We start from the raw sequence: 13,525 nt of genomic DNA on the forward strand, positions 1-13,525 counted from the left end.
CAGGATTCGAACCTGGGACCCACGGCATGATAGTCCAACGCTTATGCCGCGCAGCCAGAGAAATATCCGATTCAAACCAATCTTCTCCTCAACACTTATAATATTATGATAGTTATACCATATTTTAGTATCTATCGACATAAAATCAAACTAACGATCTCAGTCGATAATGAAGTAGAAGTAGAGTGTCACAAAAACAGTTGACATAAACTAACGTTAACAGAACTTATATATTAAAAGTAGTAGTCAATATCAAACCTTTCAATCAAGCGGTTCACAAATAATCTCCCAATAATTGAGTAATCGTTCCGGCATTCTGTGTTTGTCCTTAATAGACGTAAAAATACTAAAATATCACACCCATGCTAAAATGATACGAAACAATAAGCCACCATAAAAACAGTTAAGTATTTATTAATGAAACATGTATCCATATACAAAACTTAACTTAGGAGTTGGATGTAATACCAAACTAAAATATAATTGAAATAACGAACAAATACTGTTTTAATAAGCTAATAATTTCAAGATAAAAAGAATTTTTTATATAACACAATTTTAAATTTTCTATTGAATCATATAAACTTGACAATCCTATGTATTAATAATTTAGGACAAATAAGGCAACAAATCATTTTTGCTATTTTGCAACAAACAAACAAAATATTGAATACTGAAATGTCATTTTGATTTCCATAGTAACGCACGTATATATTAATAATTTTGTTGCTAGGACTATCCCTTAGCAACCAATAATAGTATTCTACTTTTTACGGATTTCTTCCGAAATAACTTTTCATACAAAACAGAATTAACTGAAAATGAATTCAATTCTACTTAAAGATGGCTAAAGGTATTAAAAGAATGCATTGGCATCGTGTTCTGGTATATTCTAAAAGTTTCAAATGTCTAGTTAGTCGGGAAGTTAGTTAAAAATCGATTGCAAGATTTGTACCGGACAAAGAACCACCGGACAAATATGAATACTAGCTAAGAAAAACGTTGTAAAAATATCTAAGATATTCCGATATATTGTAAAAATATAAAATTGTTCGATATTTAAATTTAATTGGAAAAACCTGATGTAGTCTAACTATGCTATAACCCTTTGATTCCCGAAATCACATTGTCCCGAGGCGGCAAATACTAGCATAGATAACCGCTACGAATATGACATTATAATACTTCGTGATAGAGGGTCTTGCGGTTTCTAGATGAGTGACATTCACGTTCGCGTAGTCTGTTTGTCGACATGGGCCGCTATGCAGATCTCATATACCAGCGATTGTCAAGCACAGTGTGACTGCGGCCCCGATCTATTTATAAAATTTTAATTAATTTATATAAATTAAAATTTGATTAACTGTCGGTATTTTTTTGTAGTTTCTATACGCATATCATCACTGCTGGATAAAGGTATCCCATTCCTATGTACACTCATGTCGGTCCCTAGATATTCGCTGCTAAGTATTGCGGCCGAACTTAATGAGTTCAAGAGTTTAGAGCGTCCTAGTAGTCGTTTAGTGCCCTTTAGCAATATATGCTTTAGCTTTAGCAATATATGGCTTTATCCAGCAGTTACCTACTGGCCAAACGCTTTAGTTATACTCAAAGTTTGGAGTGTCTGGGTATGAGAAATATATCCGGAAAGTTATTGGGCTCTCACATCTAAACTCGCCTCGTCTGCCGTACAGCCATAAATCAAACTTTCCAAGAACGTCAATCCGGCGTTGCATATAATGACCGCGCAGATCTACCTAGCGACAGTCCCACGTATCCTTCGAAACGTATAGATATTTGAGATAGAGCCGGTATAGGAATGACCAATTCGTAGGTGTTTGTATGCGTCCTGGCATCTTCGACTCGCAGCCCAAGAAGTGTGCAACTTGTCGATTATAACAGCAGATGTTTTCTTTCAAACTAAACAGTCCCATTCGACCAATCTGCGGAGCTCCATTTGACAGCGTGTTTTTTGCGAATAGCGATGACGTCACATCGACGTATTCGTCACGTTGCAGGCGAGACAAGTTTTGATATGAGATTCGGCTTAAGTATAATGCAGAGTAAATGCGGACGTCAGTGTCACTTGCTAGATTTTGTTAACCCAGCCCCTTCCTGACGCTTTAAAAAAAATGGGACCCTCCCCAAACTGATTTCTATGTGTAACCGTGGTCCGCAGATTATCAAATGAATATCACTGACATGGAGTAACCAGTCTTTGGGGATAGACGGCAAACGAAATTTGCCGGTTATTGAAATTCCACCAGCGCTCGATCTAACCTGCAAAGCTTTCCGGGCCGACTCTCAGACGCCAAAATTCGTACACTTCAAAGAATTTGTTATTCGCATGTAACTATGCAATATGCAAGCATAATATCAGTACAGTGTATGCACGTTATGTGGTTTTAAGACCACCACACACAATTGACTTTAGTAGGTTATGGTAACCGAGATTTTGAGAATTTTATTAAACTTACCACAAACTGTTGGAAAAACGGTCTTCTAGTGGTGATCCCCAAAGCTGGCAGTCGACCTTCTTGCCATCCTAAAACATATCATCCTATTACTGCCCTTCTAAGGAAGAAGGCAGTAACTCGCAAATTTAACTATGTAATTTTGAAACCTATATATTGTTCTGTTCACTTAAAAATAATCACTAAAATACCGTTAAAATCCTTAGTTAAAAAATTGACATCTTCTAAAATAATACATTTTTTTTAGCAAAAATGCAGTAATTGCACCTATTCATTGCAGTTACTGCTTGTTTATTATTACTTTGTTTGTATTTTAATATCTTACTAATAAAAATTACCACCGTTTTTTATTAATTTACAGTACCTACTCAAGTTTGAGAAAAAACACATTATGGCATTTATCTCGAAAGTGTGTGAGAGTCAGTTACTGCCTTCTTCCTAAGAAGGGCAGATTACGCTTCTCCATATAATTGGAAAAAATGGAGAGATTGATGAGCAGCAGGAAAGAGTCTCACCTTTCGGAGAACTGCCCTATCTCAGATAAACAATTTGGGCTTAGACCCCGGAAATCTACTGAGGATGCGATCCATTTTGTCAGTGGAAAATTCTAATATTAATCTCATTGCCGGGATCTTTCTTGACATCGCGGGCGTATTTGATAGCGCTTGGTGGCCTTTGGTTGTAGCAAAGCTTCGGCCGAGACAGATCCTTGGGACCTTTTTAGAGCTATTTTAGTAACAGGGAAATATTCTTTCCATATTGATTCGCAGGAGGACCACCATGGGGTACCACCAAGGTTAGGTTAGGTTAGGTTAGGTTAGGTTTTCATTCTTGAATTCATGAATTGTGCCAAAATCGGCTATGATTTTTTGAATTAATGTTCATATTGAATCTAATAAAATTAGGATACGATAAACTACGATAGAAAGATCACGGCAAACCTGTGCTACGATGAAATATTTTACGTACAATTTACGGTAACATGTAAGTTGTACGTATGCATTTCATCGTGGGACACTTATTCGTGCGCCGCAGTAGGTGAAACATTATTTCATCAAATGACGAGTTCTTCGTTGAACATTTCACCGTGGAATACATTTGTACGTATCTTACAAAACGCGGCTATAGTTTGCAAATAGTACTGTTCCAATTAGATTAACCCTAACCTAACCTAACCTAGTAAAGACATCTTCACATGTTGTAGCATACGTACAAATGTATTCCACGGTGAAATTTTCAACGAAGAACTCGTCATTTGATTAAATGTTACACGAACTCATGTTTCACGTACTGCGGCGCTCGAATAAGTGTCCTGCGGTGAACTGTTTACGTACAAATTTCCAGATACGATAATTCACATGTAACCCTCCATATTCCCACCCGATAAATTAAACTATTGCAGTATCCGATAGCCCTCAGCTATCAAAATGTATGCCACAGAGTTCAACGGGAATTGCATATTATCGTTTGAATTAGTTTCAGTTAGTACATGCTTTGGATTTCAATTCAAGCATTGAATCGTATTATAAGGGAACAATATGCATACCCCAGGGCGATATTGTCTCGGTTGTCGATAGTCCTAGTAAAGTAGTTATTTCTACTTTCTATGTTTTTTTATAATATTATGAGAACAATCGCGCACCGTAGTTAAACATGTTTTCAGTGAGGATAGCAGTGGCGAATGGTGCAGGTGGTCTGTGGAGATTCTACATAAATAGAGCACACTACACCATACCTACAAATTCATAGAATCGTAACGTGACGTGACGTCAGTTAGTAATTAAAGTAATACCTACTTTTTTATTATTATTAATAACCATGCCCTTGCTTTTTCGTACAAGGTGGTTGGGTGGGTTAGTTGGGTCTAGGACGATTTGGCACCGGACAACTGGACGCCACGGAATTCGAAAATAAATAGACGTTAGATACGAGTACTTTTACCCATATATATGACAGAACGTGCACAGTGAATGGAGTCTCATTAGAGAGAACACATTCCATTATATACTTGGGTTGCACTCTGGATGATGACTGGAACCATACGACGGAATTGAGATGCCGAATCGTCTAAAAAAAGTATTATGTAGCCATGATATACACCTGGGAATCAGAACTAGAATGATGAGATGCTACGTCTTCTCGGTCCGCTTATATGGAGTAGAGGCTTGGACGCTCACAGAAACGATTCTCAAAAAACTTGAAGCTTTTGAAATGTGGGTGTATAGGCGCATGCTTCGTATCAGCTGGAAGGACAAAGTTACAAATGTCGAGGACCAAAGAAATAGTCAAACTAATAAAAACCAGGAAACTGGCATACTTTGGCCACATTATGCGGCATCCCGAGAAGTATCGCGTTTTACATCTCATCATTCAAGGGAAGATCTCCGGTAAGCAAGGCCCTGGTAGAAGAAGAATGTCCTGGCTCAAAAACCTCAGGGACTGGTTTGAGCTCAGCACTCCATCCTTATTCAGAGCAGCGATGGACAGGGGCCAAATGTCCAAATACATCGCCGACGTCTGATAACAGATATGGCACACAAAGAAGAAGGTACTTTTAGGTAAATATTCAATATTATTATTTATATTTCAATGATTATATTATGAAAATGTAAATATGCAGACGTAAACAATGATTTAATCGTGCATATGTTTAAATTCCAACGAAAAAAAGAGTTTTTTATTTTATATAAAGCCTTAGGCATGGTAATTCTCAATCCGCGATAAAGAATACATTATGTTAAGAGTAAATTGAATTCAAACTACTAAGTAGTAGATAGAAACTGATTAAAATACCTCGTCTACACCGCCTACGACAGTGCGGCGTCCAATTGTCCGGAGGCCAGTCGTCCCATTCCTGGTTAGTTGCATTGATGTGGAGCTAATTAGGTTCCTCCATTTATATCTTTAATTTTCTTTATGGCCAGGATTAAATATTTTGTATAGTATTCTTGTGTAGTTCTATTGCTAAGTACTTCGTGAGGCTTTTGGAGGTCAATTTCATGATTACGCTGTCTACACCGAGTCTTGAGAGTCCATCGCTCCCTTTCTAGTATAGGGCAGTCGTTGATGACATACCACACAGTTTGAGATGTGTTGCCGTCACATGGACAACAGTCACCATCCCTCAATTTAAATCTTTTTAGATAAGCTTGCAGCGCTCCGTGGACTGTTAGTATATGTGTGAGTTCGTGTGATATTTTTATGTTCCTGGCAAGAGTGATGGCAGAGTTTATGTTTTGAATAAATTTCTGTGTTATTGATCCTGTGGCGGATGTTGTGTATCTGTGTCCATTAAAATCCATTAGTTAAAATTTGGCGGAATCAAGTATGACGGCTTTAGCATAGTGGTCTATGTTCATGGGCGCGATACCCAAGAGATGCAGGTTCGATTTCTGCGGGGTGTCTTACTTTTTTCAAAAAGATTTTTCTATTGGTTATACTATATTTTCTCAGAAGTGTTTTCAAAATTATAATTATTAATTATTTTTGATAAAGCTGCAGAAATAGGCAATAATATTAAATGCAAGGATTTTTGGCTTAACCATTAAAGCCTATCATATTGCATACGTTGCGATAGACATGCTGAGGTCACGTGACATAAAGTTCATACAAAGAAACATCACCATTCCTCGGCAAATAATCTAATAAATACGTTAAGGTGAAGTCTTTACTAAGCCTTTCGACCAGAGGCACCTAGCGGAAAAATACGAAGCTTGCAATTTGAGACATTTTTTTGATAATTTACAATTTCAACTATATTAATAATTAATAAATATGTATCTGAAAAAAATAAAAAGAATTTTATTTTTATCTTAAGTCAAAGATAAACTTATAATTGTAAAAAATGTAATAAAATGTGAATTTGTTGAATTGGACCCCATCTTATTATTACATATATTTTATTTTCATATTTATTATTAGAATTTAGTTTATTAAGTTTTATCAGCATCGCCTAAGGGATTTTTGACTAATTCATAGTTTTATAATTTTTATATTTATTTCACAAAAGATTGATTTTTATAAAAATATAAATATGTTTAACTTGATGACTTTTCCTATGATGGTAGGTTTCAAATAATCGCCACTGGTTAATACGGTGCAATTACGGAATGCTGCCATGAACTGAGCCGGCGCGGAGATTCTCCCGTCACGGTCCCATGTGAATTTCCAAAAGGTTGCGGACAAAACCATCTATATCACTAGTCTAGACTAAGCCTTTCGAAATATAGTATACTTCAGTACATACAATTTTAAATTATTAATCTCTTCTCATGACCTCTGAATAAAAACAGTGAAGCTTTTTGAAAGTTTATCTACAAAAAAACATTTATAATGTTACCAGTAGTGGTTTTTCTTGAACATAATAAGGTAGTTGCTTCTTCACATAAATAAAAATGGTTCAGCCAGATATGGTAGCCATCATCCCTTATTCCCCCACCTACATCACATCCTTATTTATTATTGTCACATGACCAGACGACGAGCAATTATGGGTCATCAAGCGACTGTGATTAAATAACATGCAGTTAGCTCAATATAACTGGTGCGTGTAGGCCTGTTACCGCTAAACCATAGTTTATTGATTAATTCAATTAAACAGACTGCTTCAAAAGTTAGCTCGAGTGACATCAAGAAAGCGGTCGTGTCCGGGCCTGTTATAGCTAAGCCGTCGTTAAATACCGAGTGACTCAAAACACATATGTTTGACCTTCGTTCCGCTAAAATCTGATACGGTTTGAGCGAACGTCGCGTCTATCATCCATCCTGAAATTATCATGATTCATCAACCTCATATATTATCCATCAAAAGTGTACCGTCCATTTAGCAGTGCGTGAGTGCGTGAACACCGAAGCGGTTTCAGCACGCGCCAGCCCACTCAACATAAAGGTCAGTGTCTGGCATCTTTTGCTACCCCCCCCCCCCCCATTCTAAATCCATAATCCACCACCACCATCAGCCTAAAATTACAGTCCACTACAAAAAGCGCCACCAAACAATTATTTAAGGGTATGAAAAATGTTGTTAAACCTAGCAAAACCTACGCGTACGCCGGGATTTCACGTACTTTATGGGGGGGGGTCATGATCCAGACCATCTATGCAATGAACATCTGGCCTGTATCTATTTCAACCACAAATGGTTATCATGAGCGCACGACTTATAATATCACTTAATATTGTATTATAGTAAAATGAAATTCTCCTAAAATCTTTCATTTAAAATGCTTTGAGAAAATCACATAAATATATTGTGTCCTCACCGGGATCGAACCCGTAGTTCCCAGACGAAAGACCGGCACCTTACGCACTGCACCACGAGAGCCGTAATAGGAGGATAGCGAGAGGTACAATACCATTTTTCAATTAATATAAATACACGATTTACGAATATACCTACATAATTAAATTTGTAACACCGGAAGAAAAATAAGGATACCGAACGGGGCTTGAAACTACATTTATCGGATTCCTGTCCATATGCTATACCAGTGCTTGCCAAAGTTTTTCATAGCACGGCCCCCAAAATTTGTTCCACTATAAATGAAAAATTTTAAAAGTTGCCTGGAATTAACTACTAATTAATTTAGTATTTTTTTCCAGGACAAATTTTGCTTATTGCATTATACTGTAAAACAGCCTAATCTGACAGTTCAATAGAGTGTGATTTGCATTTAGATCAGGGCTCGAAATGGACCAGAACGCACCGGAGCGGCGTTCTGGTTCATGCAACCGGTAAAATTATCGCTTCGTCTCGTGGAAAATTCTATTTCGAGCGCTGAATTAGATAGGTATTGGTTTTAATTAAGTATCAAAATCTTTTTATTTGTTTATTGTTTTTAAATCAATATTGTCTACAACCAAACGTAGTAATATGTTGTTTACGTTACAAAACGCATCATAACAGCTAACGTGTGCATATATATATCGTTTGCTTAATATGCAAACCGGCTAACTCCATTTGGGGAAATTGTTCAGGAAGGAAAAAAAAGTTAATAATTTAAATATCAAGCGGAATTTAACAACTCCAAAAACACAATTGGATTTTTTTTGGAAATAAGCTGCACTATGAATTAATACACTATTTTAGATCCCTTTTATATAAAGAAAATTTATATAAAGAGCAGAGCTATTTACGATATTAGAAATTTGGTACCTGCAGTTGGCTGTTTTGTGTGATGAATTATAACGCATTTATTTATAGGTTTAATGGCCCACATGCTCAGCATAGGTCAAAATGGAGCTTTTATGGTATTTTCAGAGCATAACCCTGGACGTTCCTTAAATGTTGTAGATAATCTATTTATATAATTTTGAAGCCTTGTTATCCTTTATATTTATTTTAAACATTTGATGACTGCATAAAGTATTTTTATTACATAAAATAATATTCTTTTAAACCTCTCGCTCTAATGTTTTAGAATATAGTAATATTTCAGTACACGTTTTTAGTTTTATTAATTTTTAAACGCATTTACAAAACCATTAGTAAAATTAATGTTAACATTATATAGTGACATATTTACGATAAAAAAATATATTTTATAATCTTTGTGATCCCAAATTTGACAAGAATTAGGCATTTTATTATTTAAAAAAAATAATTTTACTAATGGTTTTGTAAATGCGTTTAAAATTTATTAAATCTAAAGAATCTTAACACCACTGCACATGGATGTACTGAAATATGACTATATTCTAAAACATTAGAGCGAGAGGTTTAAAAGAATACTATTTTATGTTATAAAAATACGTTATGCAGTCATCAAATGTTTAAAATAAATATAAAGGTTAATAAGGCTTCAAAATTATATAAATAGATTATCTACAACGTTTAAGGAATGTCCAGGGTTATGCTCTGAAAATACCATAAAAGCTCCATTTTGACATACGCTGAGCATGTGGGCCGTTAAGAGTTTGAAATTGAATTTGAAGTGAACATAGAAAACAATGTGCTTTATAACAAAATGCTATCAAAATTTCATTTTTGGTCAAAAGTGCAGTTAGCTGGTTTGCGGATTAAGCAGTCGACATAATATGTATTATGTATCCCTTTGTATTTAGTACGGCAGTATAAATACCAATCTAAAGCAATTGAAATTACGTAGTAGTAGTACGTAGTAATACCTATTTAGTAAAATTCTAACTACCTAATACCAAACATACGTATTATATAAACACATAACTAGTAATATACACATAATGAATAATATTATTATTTATTCATTCAATCTCTACTTTACGTAAAGTGCATTTTGTGGTTTTATTGCAATTTTATGATTATTAACTTAACTAAGAAATTTTATACAACCACGTTGCTTCTCAGTACGGCTGCCAAATTTAAACACTATATGAAGGCTTCCCCCGAAAAGGGGTCTATATAATACATCATGTCAAAAAGTAATTTTATTGACTAAAACGGGTCTATATTATAGCATTGCTCACGTTATTGGAAAGTTTTATTATATTTTTATCTGCCACAATTTTTGAGATATTAGCAATATAAAAATGCATACCGTAGAAGAGGGGTCTATATGATTTATTTTATTATCCAAAATAAAAAATAAAAATTTGTCAATGATAAAGAGTGCTTTCATGAACATTATTATTATTATCACAAGATATACTCCAAAAGTCCGCATGATCGAATAAAACGTTTTTTCCTCTCCTGAAAAATTTTGTTTTTGCATATAGACCCCTTTTCGGGGGACGCCTTCATATAGTTAACCATATTTTCTACTAAATTAACAAAAAATAATTAAGTACCGCTAACTTTATATTTAAAACAAAAACAATAAATCTCAGTAACACGTGCACGCAGTATTTTAAATGAATGACTGTAGTCATTCAAATTAATATTCAACGGCGACGTGTCGAAAAAATATTTAATTCAGCGGTAGAAATTCTATCTTACTCTAACGCATACAAAGTAGATATAAGCGTGCCGAATGCTTTTCACTCACACTTATCGTTCGTTTTTGTTCAGGCCTTCAGTTCTAACTAGATTATCATCGTACAGCTGTTAAAAACTCAGTTTTGTCACAGAACAGATAATAAATAGAATTCCGATAGGCAACATTCAATACACTACATTTTGATGCAGGGTTTTGAATGTGGGAGCGTTCTACGAAAATGAAACACGCATTATGCACGTGCAATGGTGTGTGTAATACGCCACTATTAAATGAGCATCAATGCATAAACCGAGGGCAGTTGTCAGTATTCGACATTTATGGCGTATTCTTGACACGCGTTTAACTTTATCCCGGATCATTCCTTACGAGAGATCGGTTACCTGCCACTCTGTCATTTCCCTCCATTTAAGAAAGTGGAAAGATGCTGTCATTTTGTTTCTTTGTATGATTTTTCGTCTGGATTCGGGATTTGGAGGTGGACAAATAACACACCGGAATTGTGATCTGAAACGACGAGTTTTATTTAGGTTAATATATACTGGTTACATTTTTTATAATTTCTTTTATACGTAGCGCGAGTTAACAATGTTTACTGTCTGACAGTCGGCCGCGTATTGTCCGCCATTTTGTTTTGCTTTCAACGGAAAGCGCTGTCAGCTGAAACGGCGACAATGGCGTCGTTGCATATATTTTTAAACGGCTGCAATTTACAGCATTGCCGGCTTTATTATTATTTATTTTCTTAATCAACCCTTACTATTTGTCGGTTTGGTAACAATTTGGGCCTCTCCAGATTCACAGAGACATCCCCAAATGGGGACCATTTGGGAATGTAACAACTCCTTACCCGTTAGGTATCTCAGTTCCCAGTTCCAATAATAGTAAGGTTTGGCTAAATGTAACCCTGCTTATAATATGTACAATATACGCTTAAAGTAACTATAGAACATGGTCCTAGGTCAAAATGACCAAAATAATATACTAAAACTCCATGTGATTTCATATTGCAGCGAATCACAAATCACTATAAACGAAGTCTCATTATCAGATTATCACTATTTTCCTCCTTGTTATCAGCGGCCCCCTAATTAGGCGCCAAATGTTTTCCTGATTGCTACGTGGAGGGGGATGGGGAACAAAGTGGGTCACAAAACGCATGCCAAAAATATTATTTACCGAATATGAAATCGGCCAAATCTACCCCGAAAATAATGGTTCAATTATTCTATCGTCGAATATTTTTTTTCGCGTTTAACAAGTCCCTCTTGAATCCGAAATAAACCTTAACAATATTTACCAATTGGAAATCGCTTAGTAAATAAAACTGGAATTGTTATTTAAAATAATGTTAATAATGGAAAACATAATGCCAAGTAAGTATTTGAAAATGTGGAGTTTAATTCAATAAAAATGTATTTATATATAGTAATACTTCTCATCCCTTGGTAGTCTAAGAGAGGACGGGAGAGGGTAGTTACTAGAGTGGCGGTACCTCATTGCTAATTAACAAATATTTTATAACACAGTTTTTACGTTATTCTATAATCAGCAGGTCTATTCTTAATGGTTATCACTTTAGCACGTTTCCGTTACTTTCATTCTTACAAATTAGCGCGGAACGGAATGGGACGAATGGCCTCCGGACAATTGGACACCGCACTGTCGTAGACACGTGTAGACGAGGTATTTTAATCAGTTTTTATCTACCACTTAGTAATTTGAATTCATTTTACTCTTAAAATAATGTATTCTTTATCGCGGATTGAGAATTACCGCGCCTAAAGCTTTATATTAAATAAAAAACTCTTTTTTCGTTGGAACTTAAACATATGCACGATTAAATCATTGTTTACGTCTGCATATTTACATTCTTACCGACTATTAAATCATAATATAATCATTGAAGTATAAATAATAATATTGAATATTTTTTTTAAAGTACCTATTAGTACCTAACGTCTATTTATTTTCGAATTCCGTGGCGTCCAGTTGTCCGGTACCAAATCGTCCTAGACCCGCGCGAAAGGTATTCTTTACACTAAATGATGGTTAGCGGCGGCTATCTTTAGTTTATAATACGGCAAAAATTTAGATTAGTAGACATGTCGGTCAAATTTTGATATGTTCGTAATGCCGAACCCAAGCGGATAAGACCGAACACAAGCGGATAAAGCCGAACGAACGCCATCTAGTTGTTAATGAACCGAACATGAGATTGTTGTATCGACACGTCAGACGTATCAACATAACCTACAATTTTCTTAATTATGTTATTACGATTTCAGCAAAACAGTCGGATCTTGCGTTTCAATTCTCAATATTAAATAAAATTGACACATTACTCTGTCTCGTTTTCAAAATTAGCACGACTAAACGAGGTGCTGTTAAAAAATATCATCTTTTGACAGTTCAGAGTCCAGAGGTAGTCAACATTTTTTTTCCTAGCGCCCACTTTTGTGTCTCTGTTAGTAGTAAAATTTTCTAACCGCCACCGGTTCCACAGTCATGGTGATTTATAAAGTATGCAAGTAAATTTACTCTATAAATTTTATAAAGCAGAGTTTCAGCAAGCTAAAACATATAATAATAACTTTCGTTAAGTTTGGCAGAATAAATCTTTATAAAACAACTTACTGTAGCTAAATCTATCTTTTTATTTATACTTTGCATACATATAAGCATGAAGTCTGATGAAATTACATTTAATTAATTTAATATTTGGATATAAGACAGGCATTTTTTTTATTTTGCCATCGGATTTCAAACCCCTACCTCCTACCATGAAAGCTGGAATGCCCACTAGTGGGCGGTAGGGACCAGGTTGACTACTCCTGGCCTTCAGACCGTTAACTTTTTTACATAATTAACCGCCAGAATACGTAAAGTGATAAATGTGATACATTTATCACAATTAACTCTTCGTTTTTGTTAGTATAGGCCTGCAGGGCGTCTACGAGTCGTCATCCAGTAGAGAGCGCCGAATCATCCAATTTCCGCTAACAGAGCTTTCATACAAAGCTTCCGTTACCAAAATTAAAAGACATAGTGTTGACCCTACCTTAAATAACTTTCTAAAAAAATGGCCATAACTATGAAAAAGAAACTTCTGTTAACGAAGTCAACTTGCGACAGTAGAAT

Source organism: Rhyacophila brunnea, unplaced genomic scaffold, assembly GCF_057557595.1.
Source record: "Rhyacophila brunnea isolate RB1 unplaced genomic scaffold, BYU_Rbru_1.0 scaffold_10, whole genome shotgun sequence".
In the NCBI taxonomy this organism is placed as follows: Eukaryota; Metazoa; Arthropoda; class Insecta; order Trichoptera; family Rhyacophilidae; genus Rhyacophila; species Rhyacophila brunnea.